The following is a 21,369-nucleotide window of genomic DNA, read 5'->3' as shown; positions in this document are numbered from 1 at the left end:
TGAATAACACTCTAGATGTCATTTTATAACCTACCCATCTCCTACTTCTTACCCAATTCATCCATAACCCTTTGCAACCAAATCATTTCGTTACTGGCCTCTATAGCAGCAACAAACTTCGCTTCCATTGTTGAAATTGAAATAAGGCTTTACATTTTTGAAACCCAACTGACAGTTATTCCACCTACATTAAACACATAACTTGTGGTGCTCCTCTTGTTATCTCTATCACCTTCCATATATGCATCAATGTATCCCTGTAGAACAATGTTTGAACCACCAAAATTTAATGCTTGATTAGCAGTACCTCTCAAATACCTAAGAATCCACTTCATTCCCATCCAATGCTCTTTTCATGGATTGTTCATATACCTTCTCACAACTCCTACTGCATGTGAAATATCAGGCCTTGTGCACACCATTGCATACATTAAGCTTCCAAATGTTGAGGCTATGGAACTTTAAAAATATAATCCATCTCTTCCTTAGCCTTGGGACACATCTCCTTACTTAGTTTGAAATGGCTAGACAAAGGTGTACTAATTTGTTTTGCATTATATATATTGAACATTTCTAACGACTTTTCTATCTACTCACTCTATGACAATGTTAATTTATGCTTTTTCCTATCTAGTTATTCTCATAACAAGGATTGGTTTTGCAACACCCAAATCCTTCATTGAAAATGAATTTTCCAATTTTCCCTTCAACACATTTATTTCCAGCATGTTAGACCTTACAAAAATCATGTCATCTACACATAATAACAATAAAGTATAGCTTCCATAATTTTGTTTTTAAAGATAAACCTAATGGTTAGAGTGGCATCTAGTATAACCTTGTTCAAACATAAACCTATCAAATTTTCGATACCACTACCTTGGAGCTTGTTTTAAGCCATATAACCTTTTCTTCAACCTGCATACTAATTTCTTCTTCCCTTTGACCCCATCCCTTTGTGTCTACCTAAAATAAATCTCTTCCTCCAAATCCCCATGGATAAATGTTGTATTTACATATAACTATTCATGATGCAAATATTTTGTTGCCATTAACCTTAAAATGGTTCTGTTTGAAGTCATTTTAATGAGAGGAGAAAATACTTCATCCAATATTATTCCTTTCCTTTGTGCAAAGCCCTCAACTAAAAGTGTAGCCTTATGAATCTATTTTCTCCATCTTCTTCCTTTAACCAGTAAACCGATCTATTCTGCAATGTTTTTTTACCTGCAGACAACCTGACTAGGTCCCAAGTCTAGTTATGTACCAAGGAGTCCATCTCTTCTTTCATGGATTGCTCCCACTTTTGCCTTAGTTTCTATCTGTATTTCTTCTTCATAACTTTTTGGTTCACCAGAATCAGTCAACAATACATAATATAATGAAGGAGAGTATCATTCAGGGGGACTACTTATCCTAGTAGATCTTTTAACACCAATTTTAGGTGTTTGAGGTGCATGTTTTTGTTTTTCTTATTATTGTTGTGACTACTGATCATTATGATTTTTAGGCACCTTTAATTTTTCTGTTGTGTCATCAATCACTATGTTCTCTTTGTTTTCCTTTTCTTTTTTCTTTCCCTGCATTTGATCCTTCTACAAGACCTTCTCATTGAATATGGCATATATGCTCCTAAAGATTTTCTGATATTGATAATCATATAAGGAATAACCAAAATCATTAATACCATATCCAATAAAGGTACATTTCTTTGATTTTTCCTCAAGCTTTTTATATTTTATTTATTAATTTGGACAAAGGACTCAAATCCAAAAGTCTTTAGAAATGAGTAGTTTACCTTTCTACCTATATGTGCCTCCTATTGAATATCACCATCCAAGGAACTTGAAGGCCCTATATTTATTAGGTAAACATCAATATCTAAAACATATACCCGATAATACCGCATGCAATCTCATGCACCTTCCATGCTTCATGATTGTTTTGTTCATCCTTTATGACACACCATTTTCTTGTGGTGTTCCTAGAACTATTTTCTCTTTACGAATTCCATGATTTGAACAATAATTATCGAACTCCTTGTTGTAATATTCCCCTTCATTATATGAACTGAGACACTTCAACCTCCTTCGTGGCTCATTCATAACAAAAGCTTTCTATTTCTGAAAGGTATCAAAAAAATCAAATTTATTTTGAATATAGAAAACCCAAGTTTTCCTACTTGCATAATCAATAAAATTAACATAATAGAAAGAGCCACCAATAGATGATACGTGAATAGGTCCCCATACATATGTATGTATAAGCTATATTTTTTCACTCTTATTTCCTTTCCCAAGTCTGATAAATATGATTCTCTTCTACTTTCCATAACCACAATTCTCACAGAAATCTAAATCAACATAATTCAAACCTGGAAACAAATTTCTTGAGTGAAGAATCTCCATCCCCTTCTCACTCATATGCTCAAGCCTATGATTCTAAAGTGTCATATATTCTTCTATGGAGGTTAAATCATTAAAAAAATTATAATGTACCAACCGTTTCTCCTTTTGCTATTACCAAGGCTCCTTTAGTAACCTTCTAGATTTTCTCTATAAATGTAGTTACACATCATTAACCTCCCAACTTCCCTATTGAAATTATATTTTTCTTCAAATTTGGAAAATTCCTTACCTTATTTAATAACCATTGCTTGCCATTCTATTTTTTTATAAAAACCTTACCTATTCCAATTATTTTACATGGTTTATCATCAACCAAACAAACCTATCCAAAATTTCCTTGAACATAGTCATGAAAATGTTTTCTTTTAGGTGTGACATGAAATGAAGCCGCTCAATCTACCAATCAGGAATCAATAATATTTTCTAATGAAATAATCAAAGCATCTCGCAACAAATGACATGTTATATTCGCTTCATGATTGTTCTCTTGTTTTCCATAACCTTCTTTTCCCTTTCGATATTTACAGTCTTTCTTCAAGTGTCCTTTCTTCCCACATTTCTAGAACACTTTCCCCGATATCGATTTGGGTTTGCCTTCCCTTCACTTAATCCGATGTCCCAGGCTCTTTCCTCTCTTTAGATTTCTTTCCCTAGTCTCTGTAGTCAAAGAATTACCCGCTGTCTCACCTGAGCTTTTCCTTCGCATTTCCTCACTAAAGATCCATAGATAGAGATACTAATATCCATGACTAAGCCATTCCAACTTTATGGAAATGAGTATAGAAATAATAGATCCCTAACTTCATCATCAAAATTTACCCCTACAGAACTTAATTGACTGGTAACCGTGCTAAATTCATTTAAATTATCAACAATATATCCACCTTCTAACATATTCATATTAAATATATGCTTCATAAGAGATGCCTTATTTGAGGTTGAGGGTTGGTCATATTGTTTGGCCAATTTCATAATTAAATCTTCTGTTTCCATTTCCTTTGAGATGTTGAATGCCATCGACGCTTATAGACATAGCTATATTGTTCCTAGTGCCTTTCTATCGAGAATATTTGATTCATTGTCTGTCATACTCATCGACTTCTTTGATTTTCCATGCAATGGAAGGTAAAGATGTTTCTGATACAAATAATCCTCGATTTTCATCTCCACAGGTGGTAATTTTGACCATTGATTTTTTCAACCCTAAATCTACCATATTCTACCATTGTTCCCATTTAAACCAGGAACCCTTCTTTCCTGCAAGTTTGTTAGCCAAATAGACCTTCAACTTTGATACCAGTTGTTAGAAATTAAATAACAGAGCGATGGAATATATAAAATATTATGGAATCACAAACATAGAAAATCATCAAACAAGAGAGACACATATATACGTGGTTCACCCAATTTAGGTTACTTCTATGGAGAAATAGCCAAGCCTTCCTTTTATATCCAACAAAATGAAGAGATACAACCTACAACAAATCCATTGCAATTTCATCTTCAGTCTCACATAGTATCCTCTCTCTTTCTCACACCAAATAAAAATATATAGTTCTAATCCAATTCCCTCATATAAACCTATGATTTCCTTCGAGGGCAAAAAACCATAAATTAATGTAACTTATACCATCATATATTTCACCTAATGAACGACCCAGATTGACTACGAAATTAAAATATTTTACAAGGAAATTTTTATCAAAAAAAATCTTTTGTGGGGGGGGGGGGTGTTGTCATAAAATCATCGTCGCCCACCTAGATCCCCTTGTTGGAGATCCTGCAGGCCAAAATGCTGCCCCATTAGGAACTAGGGTCCATCTCGGTTAAAAGGATACCTCTAAATCAAGAAGATAATCAAACTCCACACCTAATAAGAATAGTGTGTTTTCAAGGACACAATTATTTCTTTTTTTGTTGGAATTGATATGGTAAATTTAGTGGGAAATTGGGAAATATCCTAGTAGCCTACAACCTCAACAAGCACAAGGGAGGTTAGGCATCTTAGAAAGTGGTATTAGAGTCCAAATTGCAATGTTGGGCTTGTTGGAGCCAAATATAAAGTGATGGGGCCAAGGACAAAGTGAAAAAGTGAAAAATGCAAAGCATGTTTATGAATTATTTGAAAATATACCCCAATTCCCATGTTTCAACAATGATACTACATGGGAATAAGTTAAGGAATTAGGAAAAATTTGATAATGCAGGTCAACTATTTGAAATAATCATTGAACAATTTTTGGTTTTTAGGCATATAATTATTATTAAAAATGGAGATACGGAGACCACCCACAAACCACTTGATGAAATCACTTAAGGATGTTATAATGAACATTAGCCCTATTTTTGATACAATTAGCTAGTACCTTAGTTTCTTCCCATTTCCCATGCATTATAATGATCTTAATCTTTTCTATTTACTCTATATTATTGAATACCTCCATCAATTTGTGTTTCCTTGCAATTGTTAGAATAAGTTTGAATAGTTGATTTTATTAGTTATAATACCACTCAAATTGGATAAGTATGTATAAATATACATATATGGATTTTTGATGGCTTGTTCAATGATGCAACATTCTCTGGAATTTAAAAGTAATGGCTATTATCCACCACCATGAATTAATAAAAGAAAGCATTGGGAAAATTCCATTGTTCTTTTATTATTGTATGGTTTGATGTTGGTATTATTTCATTACTATCAATCTTGTTATGATTATGTTAATATGAATTGTGTGTTTAATTGAGACTATGTTATGAATCAAACATTGATTCTGATAAGGGGATTCAAGGGCCCCCTTTCTTTTTCGTTAGTACTATTTTTGTTAAATCCTATTGTACTTAGTGCACTATGTATGCTTTAAGAATGATAAACCCAGTGGCTAAGTCTTAAGAAATTGAAACCCATGATAAAATCATGTCAATTAAAATCCCATCCCCTTCTTATCTGTAAAAACCTTGTTGCCATAGCCCCACTTAGGCGTCTCGAGTGAGACTCCACATGTTTCATACGAATTTTTGAAAGGGACAATATCACTAGGGACTTTGTTCAACATATCATGCACAATAAACCTAGTTATGACACACAATCAAAGTTCCAACAAATGGTTCCTTTTTTGGGATTGTGATTTAGAAGGGAAGGGGATGTGGAATCTCACTAAGGAAGAAATCGATAGATGGTTCAAAACTAAGCTACGTTAACTTGATGCAGGAGAAATCGGGGACCATATGATTAGTGTTGATAAATGGCTAAAGAAATATATATTTTCCAAAGATTTATATGAGATGTTCTTCTTTCAATTTCATAAATTTCTTGTAGGGTGGATTCTAAGTTTAAACGACCAAAACCCACACTGGATATTAGGTGCGAAAAAGGCTTGGACCCCTAGATGAGTCAGAATACTCCATTTAGTGGATAACCCAATCACACAATTTGTCGCCTTTTGGCTAGAGAGTGTGATTGGTGGGTATTAACACATAATTTTTTTATTGAAATATTTGTTTCCTATATAGTTATCAAACTCTAATTGTTGATACATCCAGGAGGATCCCTTATCTGAGCATTTCCAACATTTTTGAAGATGGTGTTGTGTGACAAATGTTTATTGAATATGGATTCCAATTCCACGAGTGACCAGACCCCTTGTGTGCTTAGGGTTAGCTCAATGATGGTGGGGGCATAATATGAATATGAAGGACCAAGATGTAGGAGAAAAATAAAAATAAAAAGGAATTAAAGTTGTGTGAGGGATACTTGAATGTGATGAGGAAATGGGCATGCCAAGTAAGCTTTATGGAGTTGCATGACAAATGGGATATGTGAAAGAGTTAAAGGAAGGAGTTTTGAGGAGTGGAAAAAGATTTTGATGAGGTAGTGTTAGGGGAAAAAGGTTAGTATCGATGACAGTAGTAGAGTGGAGATTATAGAAGAAGACAATGAGGGAACATAGTAGAAGAAAGATTGGCGGAGATTGGAGGATCCCAGAGCGAGTGTGCATTGACATAATACACACAAAAGAAGTAGAAGGGGATTTGTTGTATCCTAAAGTGAGACCTACAGAGATCATGCCTCCCAAGGATATTGCTAAGAGTTCAGCCCACATCAAACCCACCACCCCGCATGCATTTATTTCCACAACGATAAGGTCTCCTCATAGTGTATTGCATACAATAGTTAGTCAAGGAAGAAGACCATGTCAATCCAGTAGTCAGAGCTAGATAGGAGGAATTAGTTCACAATAGAAGGTAGCTACATCTGGGGGAAATTGGTAGTGTTTTAGAATTTTTTAGTTTTGGTAAAGTTAGTTTCAATTAGTAAAAAAAAGGAAAATATATTTTAAAAGAATGCTAAGTTAGGATATGGACAAAAAGAATATTCAATTAAAAAAATGTTAGGGATATTTAATGAATAAGTCCATATCAAATAAAATGATAGAATAGATGCCCTAAAAAATGGAGGCAAAAATAAAATGTTAGGTTAGAAAGAAAAGAAAAAAAAATAATAAACTTTGGAAGTGTTGCAAATCCAAATGCCACTACTGTTAGTATAGTTTAGTTTTGTAAATAAAATTATGTACAGATTTTTTAAATGCCACACTAGTTCATATAATCCAATTGTAACACTTACTCATGACTGAATTTGATTTAAATTATTTGACAAGATGTAGCAAATAAAATTGGCTCAACATTTTAATCTGAGCCAATGGAGGAAATAAGGGATAGAGGTAGATTAGTCATTAAAAGGAATATTGAGTTGCTGGCCTAAATGCACTTGGATGAATAAATGAAAATGTTAGGAGTGTAAAGGGTAGGTAGACATATGAAAAATAATTGGAGCATGAAAGGATTTTATCGTAAGTTGTAACATTGGATAATGTGTGCATATGATGTTGCATTTTAAATTAACTATGAATTCTAAGTACCCATGTATTTTACGATATCCTAACTTCATTCATTCATTTTCCATAACACCAAACTGTCACATCCGCCAAAATTGTGACCCAACCATCACTTCCACCTCACATGTTAAATCCCTTCCATCTTACCTTTCATCCCACATGCTCCCCCGAGATCCGATGGCCCACATCCCTCCTCGGCCCTCATTTTCCTTTCAAACTTTATCAACTGGGGGGGGGTCTGAAATGGGCAGTTTCTGGAATCACCATTTTAAACCACCTTTTCCTCATTTTAGTCTTTTGAGACTTAAAATCCCGAAACAACTTACTGCCTGAAGTTGCTCCCAAACACGATTCACGTGTAACCATTTACCACCACTCCATGTCATTGTCCATGTCTGCTCCATGTCACTTCTTCCATACAATCAACTGTCGCCTCTCCGTTATTAATTCAATTCATAAATCCCTTGAATTTATGTCTTAAAGACTCATTAATTAATCTCATTAGATAATTAATGCAGATTTAACTGTTCATTCAACAACTCAGCTCCAATTTTTCCATTAAAAGCCTTGTTCCTCCATGAAATCAGTTACACAGTGCATTTCTATAACTAAATTGATCATTCAAGATTGCCTCCTTACATCTCAATGACAATTCGACAATTAAGCATTTATTTTGTCTTGTTCATAAGAAAGCCGACATCCAGGTCCACTTGTCTCTTTTTTAGTAATATTTTTTTTGTTGTGATCACTGTTTGAGACTGAGTTTTCCATTTCTATCATTTTCAGTCTGCAAATTCATTTGATAAAATTTCTCCTAAGGGAAAAGAATTTGTAGAAATCCCAAAGCCTCTTGTAAATCCACAGGTTGAGTTCCATCATACTCCCCTGGTCGACAGAGATTGTAAAATCATTGAGACTTCTTCTCAATTTGATTTATATGAAATTTACTACTGGATGGAAGATCAATTAATTGATCAGATAGATGAAATAGGACTTTGGGACTCCCTCCTTCCCCACTACATTTTCCCTCAGATACACAGAGCACCTGAATTTGTCAGGAAATTCCATGAATCCTATGATCCCAGCCAAAGAGAAATCATTTCACCCATAGGAGAAATCCTCTGTTTAATCAATGTTGAGTCCATTGAAAAGATGTTGCAAGCCCCTACTATTACACCAACCCATCCTTTTTCCCATGAAAGCCTGATAGAAGCCTATCAGAAACTAGATTTTACTAAAAGATCCTATACTCTTGAACTTTTCCTAGCTATTGATAGTCCTCTGCCTAAAAGAAACCCTCCTTATGGCTCATCCATGTTCCTGATAGAACCAAGAAAATCACCATTATTTTTCCTATCTTCTTGGTTATAAATCTGATCAATATTTTAATGATGCCATCGTAGGCTTCTTGTATATCTTTTCTGTTGATTCCAAATCCACTGTTATTTATAATTTCAGCCAATTCCTAGTTGAAGCCATACATGAGGAATTTGTCTAGTTTAATACGGAATAATTATTCAAGTATTCTTCAATACTTGTATACCTTTTTATATATTTTCAGGGAGACAAATTTCTATTCACTGTATAGAAGCTAGATGAGGAAGGAAACCAACAATCAGTGATATTTTGGACTACAATGGGAATGAAGGAGAAAGAAGAGTTTACCTATAAACAATTCATAGAATTGTTTTTTCATCTAGCTATTAATCTTATGAGCAGCACTCTAGTACCAAGAATCAGTAATGAAATTGTTAAAGTGTTGCAGCTAGTAAATAAAGCCACAACAGGAGATTGGTATCTTTACCAAAACTACACAAAAATTAGGGTTTATGGTTGTGAGCTTCCACCCTACAAACTTCCCAAGTACCTCCCCATTAGAATCTTTGCACTGGAATATATTAGGCAAAGGTTAAATGTAGATGAAGTAAACTTTGTGGTAGCAAAGAAGAAATCTCAATTCAAGCTAAAAGCTCAGGTTGGTCCATTCATCTGTAGTACCAGAGCAGCAGGAGAAGAAGCAGATAGGTTACTAAAGGAAATGAAGTTTGGTCTCAGTTTCACTTGGTATTATGACCCAATAGAAGTGATTTATAAACTCAGGGTGGAAAACAAGTTATTGCATATCACCACACATCTAGGCCTGAAATAGAACAATACAAAAATTAGTTGGAATCAACAGAGAACACCCTCCAAGAAGCTAAAGAGCAAGAATTTTCTACTTCAAATGTAAAACTCCACTTGCACAGGAAAAGACATCGAAAGAGGAAGGTAAGAACAGTCTTCCCCTACAACTGAAGCATCAATCCAGGGCTTTAGGATTGTACATAGAAAGAAGAGACCTAGGATCTCTGTGATTGTTGGTGCAACACATGAGTCTCAAAAAACCACATTTGATGGACGTGGAGAGACTATGCTCTACACACAGTCTAGTGTATAGTCTACGTAGTCCCAAACTCATTCCACTACTTGTCAAGAACAACAAGTAATTCAGACCAATGGAAGCATTCAGAGGGACAAGGAGGAGGACGTCTTTCATGTTTTCAATGAGATTAAAAAGAAAAATGAAGAATTGAAGTTAAACACCTATACCCAATTCTAGAAGCATTCTTCCAACTGTCAAGCCAGACTCCTTTCAGTATTTGACTCTGAGAAGGGAAAGATGTAGATGGTTTTCTTCCAAGCCCAAATTCCACAACCTAAGAATGATGCACATTATCTGAAGCATAACTCTTTTGAATTTAATGTAAAGGATGTGCATCCAATTTCTCAAATTAAGATGCAAAAACAAACTGGTCATAGGATTTCTTCCACTTTGACTAACACTTCCATGAGTTTGTCAAAGTTTCAGGTTACCTTAACAAACACACAATCACATCTCAAGTTGGAGAAAGTCTACTCATTGGAAAAGGACACAAAGATCAAATCCTTGGAAGATATGGTGCTAAAGATGGGATATGATACCTCAAACATAAATGTTGCAAAAGAACTTATTAAGGAGAAAAATGTTGAGCTCTCAGCATTAAGGAAACATCTCAAATTGTCATCTTCTAAGGACCCAATGGTTAAAGAGATTGAAGAAACAGAAACTCAGAAGTCTAACATGATGAAGCTCATCATGGAACACAATATGCAAATAAAATAGATGGAAGAGTAGATGGAGAAACTGGTCAAGGAGAAAGAGGAAGCTGTCAAAAGAGCTCAAACTCCAATGGATGTAGTACCCCTTGTAGCAATCCCTGTAACCATGGTTTCTACTTCAGCCACAAAATCAACTACATGTAAAGCAAAAGGAGTTGAACAACTTGCTAAAGCTGTTCATAACTTGTCTATTCAGAGAGGAGAAATCAAGAAGTTGCATAATGAACTTGAGGAGTTACAACATATGAAAGAAGTTGCAGACACTTCACATACAACTGAGTTGCAGAGAGAAAAAGGTCAGGTTGAATCATTGCAAAAGGAAATCAAAGACTCCTACCATGGAAGCAAACTAGGTCTGGCAAAGGAAATTCTATGGGAAGAAATTACTGAAGTAGTCAAGGATATCTGGCCCTATATCAAGATAGCATTTGATAAAAAATACCTCTTAGAGAAAGCTCAACAAGCTATTGAATCTATTTCTAAAGAGCTTGACGACATGCCTAAAATTGCTTATGAAATAATCATGTTCCTTAATTCTACAGACATATATGAGCTGGAAGAATTGGGTATAAATAATAGGACAGAAACTATACTAGAGGTAAAGAAGATCATTACCAAGAAAAATGTCATGCTTCAGTTGGAGGAAAAGTGTAGCACTATAAATACTATAGTTCAAAGGTTTTTCAGTAGGTTAGAACCCTTGACCAACAAGGGTTTGCCCTCTATGCTTGTGATCAATGACAAATTAATGCCCATTGAGGATTATGTTCTGAAGCTTATAGAGGTGGGTACTAATGTTGCTTCACTTTCAAATATAAGAGGTACAACAACACCAAGGGTTGTCTTGAATGCATTTAGAGATTTCTTTTTTATATTGGATGAAATTAGGTATATATTTTTAGTAAAACCCACTTTTACAAAATATACAGAGATGGATGAAGTTTATAGGAGAGTAACTAAGTTATCTATCCTAGATAATAAACACTAGGAAGAATTCACTGACTCACTTGACTAGAGGGTGATCAAACAACATTCAGCCTTTATAAGAACATTCATCACAAGTTCAATAGTTCGCAATTTTTTCAGCAACAATCATCAACAACTCAACACAAAAATAGTGCCATATCAGCTAGTAGTTTATAATTCCTAATTTTGTAATTATCTATTTTTGTAAAATAGTTTAAGATATTTTCTCAGTTCTATCATTGTATAAATAACTTTGTTTCACAAGTTATTAAGGGTTGCACCCTTGAAGAAGCATTTCTAAACATTGAATGTACTTGAATTTTTTGAATCATTAATACAAAAGAAAATGGATTCTGAATTATGATTCATACAGTTTCATTTTTCTGTAAGTTTTTTCCAGTTTTATTTCATAGTGTTTTCTTCATGTTCTTATGTTTTAAAAATATAACCAAGTAGGAGTAATTGTGTTTCAATTATTCTTATAAGATTATGAAGTGATCATCTATAAAGAGAATGAATTATATAAACTGTTTGTTTTATTAATTCCCTCTAAATCATAATATCATCAGCATCTGTTGTAAGATTAATCATATTTTGTTAAACCTTTTGAACATAGTTTGAAGGTTTTCTTACTTATGATTATTTAATTTTCAATTTGAAGACTGGGATAGTCATACCATCTCCCTATTTCTGCTCACCACCATACACGTTATACCACTGTGTGAATTTTAATAGTAGCCCTATGTTTAAATATTAATATTATTCAAAAGGTTAGTCATCATTGTTTTAAATCTGTTTCATACATTAGTCCTCCAAATTAAAACAAAACCCCCAAAACAATTATCTTAGATGCCCTAACATGATAGCTGATCATTATCATCTCAGAGATACAACATCAATCTGGCGTCGTTGTCGGGGATTCAAATTTCATTAATTTTTCCTAGGTCAATGATATTATTCATATTCCTTTAAGGTGATTAAAGGTCTAGATAGGTAAAAATCGTTCACCTGGCGACTCCACTGTATCAAAATGGCACCTTCTAAGCACACTAGATCCCATTCTAAATTTGACACATTTAGTCCTCTGTCAGATCCAAAAAAACATGTGAGAAAGGCCAGTTCTAGAAGAAGACATAAACCATCTTATTCTACTTCAGCCTTGTGGTCTGAAGATATATTACAATTTGATCCCTATAGTAACATTCCATCCAATCCATAGTACACTCACCTATCACCTAGGGTTGCTAAACTCTTGGATAGAGGAGTTTATTTCAAATCAGCTTTCCATATTCATTCACTTGAATCTCATCCAAAACCCCCACTTCCACCGAGATCACCTAAATCTAAGTCTGACCTAGGTGTTCATCTAACTAAGTACAAACCCACAGATTTTATATCCCTCTCCATTTATTCATTTCATTCCACCTCTAAACAACCAGAATATTCTACTTCTAAACAACCTGAAGGGACCTTTGCTATATATTCAAATCCACTCTTTGAAACTGAAGAGGATATTCATTCTCAGGTCCACAAGTTGGTTATTAAAACTCCTTTAAAATAATTCAGGAAGTCTCCACCTTCTTTATCAACTCCTTCTTCACCCCCACATAGTAATTCTCCCCCTCTTTCACCATCTCCCTCTTCCTTATCCTCATCTTCACAAACATCTCATTCATAATCTTCTACTATGGAATTTCAACCCATTGTATAGGCAAGATATGCAGCTTTAGTTTTACCTCCAATCCTTGACACTTTCCCTAATGGATATTTAAAGCACCTTCCTAGATATAATGGAGAAACTGGTCCCTTAGCTGAGGATCACCTTCGAGCCTTTCTAGACTTTGTAGATAACATGAACATAGAACAAGAAAATATTTACATGAGGTTGTTTGTTCAGTCTCTTGAGGGAAATGTGAGGACTCGGTTTAGGCAGTTACCTGCAAATTCCATTAGGAACTGGGAAGAATTAACAAATATATTCAAAAATTAATGGGGAGTAAAGAAAGATGTTCTTTACTTTTTAACTGAGTTTGAATAACTTAAAAGAAACTTTGGTGAACCTATCTTTGATTTTATCAAAAGGTTTAACAAACTTTATCATAAGATGCCCCTTGATTTCAAACCACCTGTGGCAGAAGCTAAATCCAGGTTTTCAAAAGATTTTCAAGATGACTTTGTTGTGATGTTAAGGGAAAGAACTTCAAGAACTCTTGAGGACATGAAAACTAATGCTATAGAGGTCGAAGCAAATAGGTCTGCCTCAGCCACTTTAAAATCTAAAGAGGAATAAGCCCAAAGAAAACTTAAATCAAGTCAAGAGGCATCAACTTCCTCTAAGACTAAAACTGAAGACTCTAAAATAGATCAAATAACTTCACTTCTTAGAAATTTGTCCAATAGAATTTCCAATATTTATACTCAACCTAGAACAGTTCAACAAACAGTACCTCGCTCCCAAAATCAAAATTAGGGTCAATACAAAAGAAATCCACCATTACAAATTCTTCAAAGGCCTAGTAATGGTCAACAGGTTCCAACTCCTTTACTGATAGGTGATCAACAGTCTGATGACAATATCATGACTATAACTAAATATATTAATAATATGGATACCTCTTTTGGTCATGCTGCTATTATTCCTCTCTCACAACAAAAGCAGGTTCAACAAGATCAAGACTCCTCACAGGCTTCCAAATACCATGCCTTCTCTGAATTCCTAATTGCAGAACTAAACAAAAGATATGATCTTAGGCCTAGACCTGGTCCTGAAAGACCCCCTAAGGAACCCCCAACAACTGAACCTTGAACCAAAGTTATTGAAACTCAAACAACTATTATTCGACCATTAAATCAGTCGACTGATACTACGCAAAATGAAAAAATTGTTTTAACTGCATTTAATGTTGAAAAGGAGTTAGAGAGATTTAGAATCCCTATACCACTTTCGGAACTTTCTAAGAACCTTAGATATAAAAATCAAGTCTCCAAATGGATACAAAATACCTCGGTTGATGCTAAAAGTGATATCATTAGTCTATAGGATGAAAAACCAATGGTTGTTTTTGGTCCTAACTCAGATATGGTAGATAAAATAATACCCCCTTTCTATGTGACTCTTAAAACAAATGATTCTATGTGATACAATTGTATTCTTGATTCTAGAAAGGGGGTACTTTGTATAACATAGAATCGGATATGGTAGATGAAATAGTACCCCCTTTCCTATGTGACTCTTAAAACAAATGATTCTATTGTTATACAATTGTATTCTTGTACACCTTTGATTCCAAAAGGGTGCCTTGTCTAGGACTGATTAAGGATTTAGTAGTCACTCTCGCCCAAATCCCAGTAAAAAGTGTAGTATTAGATATAGTTGTCACAAATATCCCTCCCAAATTTGGAATGCTCCTTTCAAGGTCTTGTTGTGCCAAATTGGAGGGAACTCTTCAGATGGACATGTCTTATGCTACTATTCCAGTTTATGGGGGAGTGAAACTAAGGCTGTATAGAGAGATGAGATTTGTGCATACTGTTAGCAAAACAGATTAGCCAAGAAACCATCCCATATATGCAATTGATCAATATTTTGGTTGTTTCCAACTTTCTTCAAACCAAACACATGAAACTCAAGTAAAAATTGAAGATGTAATTGAAATACCTATACCAAATCAGACTGGTGTCTAGAATCTATTCTTTGATGGCTCTTGTACAAAAGATGGAGCGAGAGCTGGGGTAGTATTAATCTCACCAGAAAAGGAAAACATTACAAAATCATGCAAACTTGATTTTGAAGTTACAAATAATGTAGCTAAATATGATGCCTTCCTTTTAGGACTGCAGTTAGCCAAGAGCTTAAAAGTACAAAACTTGAGTGTTTTTACAGACTCACAGCTCATTGTTAAACAAATTAGAAATATTTTCTAAACAAAACATCCTAGGCTTATATCCTATCAAAATGAGGTTTGCGATTCAGTTGAAAATTTCTTCAATGCTTTTAATTTGACTTATATCCCAAGGGATCAGAATATTCGAGCAGATTCCCTAGCTGTTTTTGCTAGTTCATTTAAAATCCCTGATTAAACTAAGGTGCTCTATGAAATACAATTCAAATATAGACCATCCATCACAGATAACCTAAAATACTGGCAAATATTTGAAGATGATGAACAGTTAAAATCTTTTATGTAGGTTATAGATGAATTTTTAGTTTTACAAATTGATGAAAATACAATAGTTGAGAATTCAAATGAAAATGATAATTCAGATTTCAACTCAAAAATTGCTAATCATGATATCATTCAATTGTCTAAACATTTTGTTTCCAAAGGTCTCATTCCTTTAGAGAAATCGTTTGCTCAAAATGATGTCCACAGAAACCCACAGTCAATTTGTCCACAAGATGACATAGAGGAAGTGAACATTGGAACAAATGATGAAATTAGGATCCTAAAAATCTATGCATCCTTAGATCCCAGAATTAAAGCTCAATACCTTAAGTTATTTGAAAAATACAAGGATGTTTTTGCATGGAACTATGCTAATCTAAAAACTTATGATACATCATCGATACAGCATAAGATTCCTTTAAAACCAGAAGCAAAACCTTGTCAACAGAAACTTAGAAGGACTAAGCTAGCACTTCTACCAACTGTAGAAAAGTAAATTAAGAAAATGTTAGATGCCTAGATTATTCTCCCTCTTAGATACTCTAATTGGGTTGCTAATTTAGTTCCTGTTAGAAAGAAGAATGGAGAAATCAGACTTTGTGTGGACTTTAGAAATTTGTACAAAGAATCAATAAAAGATAACTATCCTTTACCCAAAATGGATCATTTACTTCAGATGGTTTCAGGAGCAAAAATAATTTCCATGCTTGATGGTTTTTAACATTACAATCAGATAAATGTTGATCCAGTAGATAGAGAGAAGACAACTTTTACTACACCCTGGGGTAAATTTATGTACTCTAGAATGCCCTTTGGCTTTTCCAATGCTGGAGAAAATTTTAAAAGAGCTATGGACATAGCTTTTGTGGGATAGGTAAACAAATTTGTAGTCATTTGTCTTGATGACATAACTATTTTTTCTAATTCTGATCAGAAACATCTAAAGCACTTGATGAAGGTTTTTTACAAGTGTAGGAAATTTGGAATATCCCTCAATCATAAAAAGTCCCTTTTTTCTATCAAATAAGGAAAGCTTCTAGGCCATATAATCTCAAAAGAAGGAGTGGTGATTGATCCCAAATGTGTTTCTGCAATAAAAACATTGTCATTACGTAGAAATAAGAAGGAGATTCAAGCTTTTCTAGGAAAGATTATTTTTTTAAGGAGATTCATCCTGAATTATGCTGAAATTGTAAAAGACATAACTGATATGCTCCGAAAGGATCATGAATTTAAATGAATGTCTCTTCCAGGTATGCATTTGATCAGATCAAGAAGGCTATCTCTGAAGCTCCAACCTTGGCCAATGCTAATTATACCAAACTATTTAGTGTCTTTTCCTTTGCCTCTGAAACAACCCTTGCTGCTATTTTATTACAAAAGAATGAAGATTATCATGATCAACCTATAGCCTTTTTCAGTAAGGATATGAGAGGTGTCGAGCTTAAGTATGACATAATTGAGAAGCAAGCCCATGCCCTTATAAAATCCCTGAAACCATTCAGGATGTATGTCCTACATTCACCTATTACTGCTTATGTTCCTAACAGAGTTGTGAAAATTGTTTTAACCCAACCATACACTGATGGGAAGAGAGGTATATGGATCACTCAAATATTGGAGTTTGATATAACTATCAAAACTACAAAGCTAGTAAAGGGTCAAGGATTAGCTAAGATTCTAGCTAAATCAAACTATAACGTGCTTAGCATCAACTCTGTTTTGGAAATACAAAGGGAGAATCCACAACAACCTTCTGTTCATGCAGAAGGCGAGAATCCACTAAAACCTTCCCAAAATTTGAATGAAGAGAATCCATAAGAACCTCCTCACCATCTTGAAGAAAATAATACACAAGAACCTTTACCTTCAGATCAGGCCATCTCTCTACACATTGATGAGAAATTTCTTTCTTCAAATTCGTATCAAGATATTGTAAATTTCTTGATCCATTTTGAATGTCCAACATCATTTTCCAAAATTAAATGTAAAGCTCTCAAATTGAAGGCAGTCAAATAATATATCATAAATGTAAATCTTTACTGGAAGGATCCACTAAATATCTTGTTATTATGTTTAACAGAATCAGAAACTGAAGGAATCATTGATCAGTTTCACACAAGATTTTGTGGAGGACATTATGCTTGGAGAGAAACAACATATAAGATATTGAGGGCAGGATTTTATTGACCCAGATTGTTCTTACAAGTAGGAGAAAAGGTTAGAAGTTGTGTCCCTTGTCAGATGTTTGATGGTAAGAAAAAACTAGCAGCTCTTTCACTAATCCTAACAATAGTCTCAACACCTTTTCTGCAATGGGGGCTAGATTTTATTGGAGAGATTCATCCTACTTCAAGCAGTCAACATAGATGGATTCTCACTACAACATACAACTTTACCAAATGGGTGGAAGCAATTCCAGTAAGAAATGTTACTGATTCAGTAGTAATCAAATTCATTGAAGAAAATATCTTATATAGGTTTGGTTTCCCAACACAGATTGTTATTGATAATGCAACATCATTTTCCAATGTTAAAATGATTGAGTTTTCCCAGAAATATTAGATTTTATTACGTCATTCAACTCCATATTGCCCTAAAGTTAATGGTCTTGCAGAACCCTCAAATAAAAGTATGGTAAAGGTGATCAAAAATACTTTAGAAGATCATAAAAAGAGCTGGGAATCTCATCTAATTTAAGCAGTATGGGAAAATAGGATTACTCCAAAGAGATCTACTGGAAAATATCCTTTTCAGTTATTCTATTGGAAAGATGCAATCTTCCCTACCAACTTGGCCTTCCCTATTCTAAAATTCCTACAAGATTCAACTGATGAACCTGATGATTTTTCAAGGAGAATAAATCATATTATTGAACTAAATGAAAACATAGATTAAGTTCAATATAAATTGAAAAAGTATCAGAATAATATGAAGAGCTTGTTTGATAGAACATCTAGGGAAAGGGACTTCAAGGAAGGAGATCTAGCTCTAGATGGGATTCCAGAAGAGAATATAAGGGAAAACATGGCAAGTTTGATAACTTGTGGTTTGGACCTTTAGCTATTGCTGAAGTAAAGGGAAACAACAATTTTGTGCTACAAAATATTGAGGGACTATATTCCACTTATCCTGTTAATGGAAGGTTTCTCAAACATTACATTCAGTACTAAGAAGTTGAAGTATATTTCATTACTACCATTGTAAAAATTCTGATTTATTTTATTTTTCAAACTGTCAGTGTGATTTTTTACAACAAAGAATCCATAGCCCAAGGAGAAGGCACATGGATCTGCAGGTTATTTTCATTCTACAGGAGAAAGTAGTCCCCAGTTGGAGCCAATGTTGTAGAATTTTTTGGTTTTTGGTAAAGTTAGTATTAATTAGTCAAAAAAAAAGTTAAGTCAGGAAATGGACAAAAAGAATATTCAATTTAAAAAATGCTAGGGATATTTGATGAATAAGTCCATATCAAATAAAATGATAGAATAGATGCCTTAAAAAATGGAGGCAAAAATAAAATGTTAGGTTAGAAAGAAAAGAAAAAAAATAATAACCTCTAAAAGTGTTGCAAATCCAAATGCCACTACTCTTAGTATAGTTTAGTTTTACAAATAATATTGTGTGCAGATTGTTTAAATGCCACACTAGTTCATATAATCCAATTGTACAGTTTAATCATGATTGGATTTGATTTAAATTAGTTTTCAATAGGTAGAAAATAAAATTGGCTCAACAGTTTAATTTGAGCCAAAAGAGGAAATAAGGGATAGAGGTAGATTAGTCATTAAAAGGAAATATTGAGTTGCTGGTCTAAATGCGCTCTGATGAATAAATGAAAATGTTAGGAGTGTAAAGGGTAGGTAGACATATGAAAAATAATTGGAGCATGAAAGGATCTTATCCTCAATTGTAACATTGGATAATGCATGCATACGATGTTGCATTTTAAATTAACTAGGAATTCTAGGTACCCATGTATTTTACGATATCCTAACTTCATTCATTCACTCGCCATAACACCAAACTATCACATCTGCCAAAATCATGACCCCACCATCACTTTTGCCTCACATGTTAAATCCCTTCCACCTTACCTTTCATAATGCATGCTACCCCGAGATCTGATGGCCCACATCCCTCCTCGGCCCTCATTTTTCGTCTAAACTTTATCAGTGGGGGGGGGGGGGTCCGAAGTGGACAGTTTCCAAAACCGCCTTTTTAAACCACCTTTTCCTCATTTTAGTCTTTCAGGACTTAAAATCCTGAAACAACTTACTACCTCAAGTTTCTCCTGAACACAATTTACATGTGATCATTTACGCCACTCCATGTCAATGTCCACATTTGCTCCATGTCACTTCTTCCATCCAATCAACTGCCACCTATCTATTATTCATTCAATTCATAACTCTCATGAATTTATGTCCCAAAGACCCGTTAATTAATCCTGTTGGATAATTAATGCAGATTTAACTGTTCATTCAACAGCTCCACTCCAATTTTTCCATTAAAAGCCCTGTTCCTCCATGAAAACAGTTACACAGTGCATTTCTATAACTAAATTGATCATTCAAGATTGCCTCCTTACAGCTCAACGACAGTTCAACAATTAAGAAATTATTTTGTCTTGTTCAAAAGAAAGCCAACATCCAGGTCTACTTGTCTCTTTTTCAGTCATACTGTTTTTACTATGATCACTCTGTTTCAGACCGATTTTTCCATTTCTATCATTTTCAGTCTGCAAATTCATTTGATAAAATGCCTCCTAAGGGAAAAGAAGTTGTAGAAATCCCAAATCCTCTTGTACATCCACAAGTTGACTTCCATCATACCCCCTTGGTCAATAGAGACTGTAAAATCATTGAGACTTCTTCTCAATTTGATTTATATGATATTTACTGTTGAATGGAAGATCAATTAATTGATCAGATAGATGAAAGAGGACTTCAGGACTCCCTCCTTCCCCACCACATTTTCCCTTAGATACACAGAGCACCTGAATTTTTCAGGAAATGCCATGAATCCTATGATCACAACCAAAGAGCAATCATTTCATCCACAGGAGAAATCCTCTGTTTAATCAATGCTGAGTCCATTGAAAAGATGTTGCAGGCCCCTACTATTACACCAACCCATCCTTTTTCCCATGAAAGCCTGATAGAAGCCTATCAAAAACTAGATTTTATTAAAATATCCCAGACTCTTGAACTTTTCCTAGCTATTGATAGTCCTCTGCCTAAGAGAAACCCTCCTTATGACTCATCCATGTTCCATGATAGAACCAAGAAAATCACCTCTATTTTTTCCTATCTTCTTGGTTATAACTCTGATCAATATGTTAATGATGCCATCCTAGGTTTCTTGTATATCTTTTCTGTTGATTCCAAACCCACCGTTATTTATAATTTTAGCCAATTCCTAGTTGAAGCCATACATGAGCAATTTGTCTAGTTTAATATTGAAGAAGTATTCAAGTATGCTTCAGTACTTGTATACCTTTTTATATATTTTCACGAAGACAAATTTCCATTCACCTTACAGAAGCTAGATGAGAAAGGAAACCAACAATCAGTGATCTTTTGGACTACAATGGGAACGAAGGAGAAAGAATAGTTTACCTATAAATAGTCCATAGAATTGTTTATTCATCTAGATATTAATCTTATGAGCAGCACTCTAGTACCAAGAATCAGTGATGAAATTGTGAAAGTCTTGCACCTAGTAGATCAAGCCACAACAGGAGATTGGTATCTTTACCAAAACTACACAGAAATTAGAGTTTATGGTTGT

Source organism: Pinus tabuliformis, chromosome X (genome assembly GCF_031772625.1).
Source record: "Pinus tabuliformis cultivar Carrire ecotype Pingquan chromosome X, CPIR1, whole genome shotgun sequence".
Lineage (NCBI taxonomy): Eukaryota > Viridiplantae > Streptophyta > Pinopsida > Pinales > Pinaceae > Pinus > Pinus tabuliformis.
The sequence above is the reverse complement of the archived record's forward strand: the minus strand, read 5'-3'. Positions refer to the sequence as shown.